Raw genomic sequence first — 6732 nt, 5'->3', positions numbered from 1 at the left:
CACCATGAGGCTTCATTCTCCTGACCTCATCTAAACCTAATCAGCTCCCAAGACTCTACCTCCAAATATATATTCACCATATTAGGGGTTAGGGCTTCAACGTAAGAATTTGAGGGAAACACAAACATCCCGTTGATAACAGGAAGGAGCTTGAAACCGAGGAAGAGAAAGCCAGAGAGGATGGGAAGAAGGCCCTCTGGGGCAGGACATGGGTAAGGTCAGGGAATAAGGACAGTGATAACCATCCAGTTACTTCTCTAATAATGAGAAAGGCCACGTCATTTGGGGAGCAATGCTGTCTGATATTAAACACTACTTCGTTTCGTATTTTGCACTGTCATTAGTCTTGCTGTTAGTTAAGGTTTATTAACCGCTAATGAAGCATCAGCTGGTGGTGGTGATGCCCTGGGAAAAGGAGGAGGAGGAGGGTCAGTCGGAACAAAGAAGGGATGGGGAGACACCAAACAGTTGGAGGGAAAGGTTGAAGGCAGGAGCTCTGAGTTGAGGTAATGAGAAAAGGAAAAAAAAAAAAAAAAAAATGTAAAATCTCAGAATCTCCTTCCCTTCAACCCAGGAACCCTCAGAGGCATTTAGGAGGGAAATTAAATTCCTTTGGAAATAATATATCATGGAAGTTGGAGTCCTTTCATGTGGTTGTAGTTATTTCTCTGAATCCAAAAAAGCTGGAGGACTTGAAAAGTGAAATATAAATACCGATTTCCTTTCTGTGTCTGTCTGCTCTAGAGAATTCCGATTCCCAAGGTTTGTGGTAGGGTTAGGTGCCCGGATGGCTCTGATGGGTCACTAAGGCCCCCGGGGCCACTGCCATTGGCTGTGGAGGCCAGCAGAGTTTCAAGCAGGTGGGTTTGCTTTAGAACACTCATCTTGGTTGCCCGGGTGATGGTGGGAAGGTGGGGCAAAGCTTGGTTTTATCAGGAGAACTGCGATCACCTGACTCTGGACCTTCCCCAGGCCTCCTGTGGCACACAGGCTCTCAGGGCACCTGTCATGCGTCCTGTCATTTTGTGTTACCACTTTCTTAGAGGGAGCCCTCTCCTTGACAGCAGAGTGTCTTTCATTTGTAATTCCCGTTGATTGTTGTCGAAGGAAAACAAAAACCAGCATGTTTGTCTTTCATTAGCCTGCGCGCCCCACCCCCCACCACCCCGGAAGACAGGGACAGAGCCAAGGCCACGTGGACCTAGTATTTGACTACCGTCTTTGGAATCCTGCTAGCTTCTAGCTTTTATATCTTATCAGAAAGCCAGGAAATTGCTAAAGCAAACACCCCCTTTTTGCATTAGGCTAGGCCCAGCTCGAGTTTCAAAAGAAGAGCCTGGCTCCTTCCCCAGGAACAGGCTCCAGTGTTTCCCCACTTTGCAGTAAAATGCAGAAAACAATTGGGGATGCTGCTGTGCTAACACAATGACATTAGAAATGTGTACTTAGTTAAAGCTGAGAATACTAGGTACCCTCCTTTAGGGGGTTTTCTCCCCTTAAAAATGTGTCTTGTGCTCTGAATTTAAGGGACAGAATGTAACAATTAATGAGCACAATACAAGGAACCGTCTTCTAGAGCCATGCAGCCCCCACCCCGTGCACCTCCCTTTTGAATGTAAACGCGGGCAATACCAGGAACCCAGCCGGGCACTGTGTTTGTGCTGTCTGGGTATCTCCACTCTGTCTGTTTGGAGTCTTAGGTAAACACGCCCCCAGCCACAGAGCGTGGCCACGTGTCAGCGCTGCGGCCTCTTCCACCAAAGCGCCTCCTCTGTAAATTCTGATTAGCATCTCTCGAACCCATTGTAAGCTTGCAGAGTCCAAGAACAAAAGACGCTGTACCGGAACTCAAAACAGTAAGTGCGTTTACCCAGGAGCAGCTTTTGGTACATCATTCTTTTCCAAACATCAGCAGAAAACTTGGACGTAAAGGGTCATCTCACTTCATGATATGAAGCTGGGTACAGGATAGGTTGGGCGTCTGTAAATGGGGTGTTGTCAATCGTATCTCATCCTTCTGCCCCAGTGGGAAGTAATACACGTATTACACATAAACACACGCCTCGTTATACGAGTGTGACACAACATGCTAACATTTGTACTATTAATAACGAGCACTCAAAATGCTAATTGTCATTTTTCAGGGTCCGGAGCATTTGTTTCAGGAGAACAAGGCCACAGCTCACATTGTTCTCACAGTATGGCCAGCAGCTGGCTTTACCACAATGGGGCCCATTGTTGGGTAAATGGAGTCCCTCAGGTGAATGTAATTATGCAAATCCTTCCAGAACCACTAGCACTCTCTTGGCCCTCTCCCTGGTGGCCTCCCACCACTGGGAACACTGTCACTTTTCATTACAGGAGGCCTCGCTTGTGTGCTGGGAGTGTCCACCCCACCGGGCCCACTAAGGAGCTCCCCAGGAGACCATATCCTTTCCGCTGACACATTTCTCCACATGTGTCAAACATTAAAAAACATACCTTTAATTCCCTAAAGTGCACACAGGTAATTCTAATGCCAGAGGCGAGAAAGGTAGGATAAGGTCCTTTGCGAAATGTGATGCAAGTTATATAGACCCATGGTCAAGTGCTATATACGCCGTGCGCGCGCGTGCGCGCACACACACACACGCACGCACGCACACAGTTACTCTTCATTCACTCTAGGACACTGGCATCTCCAATCCACAGACATAAGCAAACTGAGCTATTTTTTGTAATTGTCTTAACATTTATTAATTTTTGAGAGACAGAGACAGAGGTGAGCGGGAGAGAGGGAGACACAGAATCCGAAGCGGGCTCCAGGCTCTAGGCTGTCAGTGCAGAGCCCCCCGCAGGCCTCGAACCCTGAGATCATGACCTGAGCCGAAGTCAGACGGTTAACCCACTGAGCCACCCAGGTGCCCCTATTATTGCTTATTTATTAACACAACTATACACATACCTAGAAATAGGGAACCTGGACAAAAAGATCTCTTGAAAGTCCCCACCCTTTTAAATTTACATGAGTCACTCCGTGTGCAGGGGTCAGTTTTTCCACATTTTTGGTGATTTCCCACAGTCACCAAAATAGAACTCTGCCTGCAAGTGGGTCCCACACAAATGTTGAGGGAACACAAACTCAAACTAACCTCTGTTTACTTTTGAGAACTAGCTCGATGAAATAAGAACATTAGTTTAATTATCATATATTATTAATGAATAACACTTTATTTCTCAACAAGGAAATAAATCCATCAGAGACGGGCCCTAACGTGGAGCAGACTCTGTCATTCATGACCTCTTCTCTGATTCTCCCTCGTGGAGAGAGCTTGGCCACAGTGACTACAGGCTCAGGAGTTTGGAGCCGGTGAAGCCAGAATATCAATCATCAGGATTCGAATGAAGATGGATATTCATCAGCCCTTGGCTGAAAAAGCCACCGGTAAAAGCTACCAACACATCATGTCACAGTACATCCTGTAGTCACCCCTAGAAGTACCTGGTGTGTTGTGAAATGTTTACATGTGGCATAGGAAAACAACTAAAATAGTGAAAAACCTACTTTTACCCAGGAGACAGCCTCCGTGATGCAGACAAGGAAGTAGATCCAATATTCCAGATATAAAACACAATTTCTCATCTTTGTGACTAATTATATACATGGATTTTAAACAATCCTGGCCACAAAACTGTCCTGACAGTCAGGATTCTTGCCCTGTTCCGGTCTATTGTTCCTATCAGTTTCTGTAAGATAGTGAATTCTTGACCAAGAACCAAATCACATCAGCTATACAACATAGAATAGCTATACAATATAGAATATAAGAGTAGCAAATGAGCCAGATCTGCACTAAAAGTATTTTTAAAAATTTTTTTAAGGTTTATTCATTTTTCAGAGACAGACAGAGCATGAGTGGGGGAGGGGCAGAGAGAGAGGGAGACACAATCTGAAACAGGCTCTATCTAGGCTCTGAGCTGTCAGCACAGAGCCTGACGCGGGGCCCAAACTCACGGGGTGGGGGGCCTGAACTCACAGAGGGCGAGATCATGACCTGAGCAGAAGCTGGACGCTTAACTGACTGAGCCACCCAGGCGCCCCTGCACTAGAAGTATTTTTAAGGCCCATAGTTAGTTATGTATATAACATTCTTATTGTAGTAACGCCTTGCTAACCAACAACCACTGCTTTCTCCAGGGCTCCTTTCCAGGGCCGGTGGCATTGCGTTCTGGGAGACCAAGGCTGAGCTAAGGCAATCGAATGCTGTCCCCAGAAAGCTAAATCACACCTCGCCTTTCAAGATACTCTAAAACCATCAACGTGAGTGCTTAAAAAAAAACACAACCCCCCCCATCTCAACGTTAAAAATTTTAATAACCTGTCAAAAAGACAGTTTTGTAACTATAGGAGTAGGAGGCAGGAAATAGAAATCTTTTTCTTTTGTTGTAGTTTGGGGCTTAAGTATTGAAAGGAAACAGGCCCTTGTAGCTTTTCACAGCTGAGGAGGCCAAAGGGGGCATGGTTGTAAATCTGACATCTCTTCCGCCTGAAGGTGTCAGCTCAGAAACACTGCTGCCCATTGATCCCAGGGCAGAGCAGTGGTTTCTTGGGTTGTTGGAGGGGTTTTTTTGGCTGCCAGGATGACAGCAATGGAAAGCCTACAAATGACAACCGAACAATAGAAAAATTCCACCATGTTGTTATTAATCATTAAAAAGGAAAGCCTGTTCCCTGACACTCGTAGGAAAAACCAGCAGCCGGGAGTCAATCCTTTCGCTTTCCTCCCCTCTGACCAAACCCAGGAACCAAAGCAATCAGACAAGTGTAAGATGGATGTGAAGGGGGAGAAAGCCAGTCCAAAGGCCAGATCTTCCCATTTTCTCAGAAAAAGTATCTTTGTAACTAAGGAGGAGTACACCCCTAACAGATAGAGGCTAGTGGAGCAGAAGGTTCAATGGAGTGACCAATAAATAGTTTATTATTTGATGGTGGTGATTAATAACAACAAAGTGCCGATAAGTAACTCAATACTCAAACCCAATTTGGGAGATTTTATCAAATGCTTTTTTTGAAGCTTGCGTGAAAATATGAACGATCATTTACCTGAATAGTCTTTCCTCGTGTGTATATGGAAAGTGGATGCTCTTGGGTATCCCCTGGCTTAAAATAAATAAGCAAATAAAGCAGTTTAGTTCACTTTCTCCTATTCTTTGCTTTGTTATTCCTATTCCAGAAACTTCCAGGGTCAATTCAAAGCTGCTCTATCCTCTGTATGAACAATGAAGAATGTGGCTACCTGCCAGCCTGGGCGCATTCATGACTGAAAGCATCACGTGTCTCCTGAGCATTAGCTATGCTTTATTATTAGTGTTAAGGACAGTAGGAACATGTGGGAGATGGAAACTAAATCCCAACTATTTTCACTTTTGAAATTTCTCTTCTAATCCTAATAGTGTACGTGCTCATTTTTGCTTGGTAACCCACTGTGTGCAAAAGGACACATCCTGCTTTCTTTTACTGAACATTAGTTACATAGCAAGTGTTTTCCTTGCTTTTTGTAGGGTACACTTTGTTTCAAATGGCTACATTGTGCCATAATTTAATGAATGCCTTATTTTTTCTTCCTTGCTTTCTTCATTCCAATTTCTTAACTTCCTACCCACCTTCTTTCTTTCCTTTCTTATCATAAATCCTATGGCTTCTTATTTATTTTGGCTTTTTTTTTTTTTTTTACCAAGTTATCCGATGTGGGATTACCGTCTCAAGGCAAACAATGCTTTTATTATTCTTTATATGTGATGCTAATTTGTTTTCCAAAATAGTTGCAGCCATTCACACTGTCAGCGAGGGTATAGGAGTTCATCCAATCCCCTAAACCTTTTCTAACAGTGTGAGGGATGTCTGAATTGCCAAAAACATCCTGGTTGCTATTTTTACGTATATTTTTATTTTTAGCAAGGTTGCTAATTTTAAATTTTTGTTAACTATGTTTCCTGTTATTCAGCTAATTCATTTATCTACTGCATTTTTTAATGAATTCTTTAAAAAATAAAAAATTTGCTATATTTGGGGCACCTGGCTGGCTCAGTCAGTAGAGCATGCGACTCTTGATCTCAGGGTTGTGAGTTTGGGCCCCATATTGGATGTGAAGACTGCTTAAAAAAAAAAAAAAAGAATTTGCTGTATTTATCATATTTGCTGTATACATCTTTTCACAGCCTTTGTATGCCTTTCTACTTTAGTTGAAGAAGACTTTTTCTTTCTTTTTTTTTCTTTTGCAGATGTAAATGTTTTCAAAGTCTCTTTACCTAAATCTGTTGACTTTTGGTTTTGTGAGTCAATCCTTTACTTCTAAGGTTAATAAAACAATCCAGAATTTAGATATTGGATATTCAATTCTTACTCTATAAAATATTTAGTTTTTTTTAATTATATTATCTAGTGTGTGACACAGGTATAGATGGATTTTCTGCACCAATCTCTAACCACTAACCACTGTCCCTTTCCTTCCTGGTCATTTTATGAGACCTCCTTTGTGATAGATTAAGTTCTTATCACTATGAAGCTATCCCAACCCAGTGCTACATGATTATTGCTGGCTCTCCTTCCTATTCTTTTTCCTTTCCCGAATATTCCTTGATATTTTTTTTTACTTATTCCTTCTTTGAAATAAAATTTAAAATGGTATTATCAGGTTTAAATACATCATGTTGGGATTTGACGGTATTTCTTTAAACCGGAGAAATTATTTC

The 6732-nt window shown here is 42.8% G+C and overlaps 1 long non-coding RNA gene across 1 annotated transcript; it reads left to right on the top strand.

Moving 5' to 3' along the window:
• Nucleotides 1–1355: 1355 nt before the first annotated feature.
• Nucleotides 1356–5041, top strand: LOC122220406. Its single transcript, XR_006202831.1, has 3 exons — nucleotides 1356–1856; nucleotides 3225–3424; nucleotides 4178–5041. It is a non-coding gene; the product is annotated as an uncharacterized LOC122220406 (long non-coding RNA).
• Nucleotides 5042–6732: the final 1691 nt, after the last annotated feature.

Source organism: Panthera leo, chromosome B2 (assembly GCF_018350215.1).
Source record: "Panthera leo isolate Ple1 chromosome B2, P.leo_Ple1_pat1.1, whole genome shotgun sequence".
NCBI lineage: Eukaryota > Metazoa > Chordata > Mammalia > Carnivora > Felidae > Panthera > Panthera leo.
Note: the sequence above shows the minus strand (reverse complement) of the source record. Positions and strands in the feature narration are given on the sequence as shown.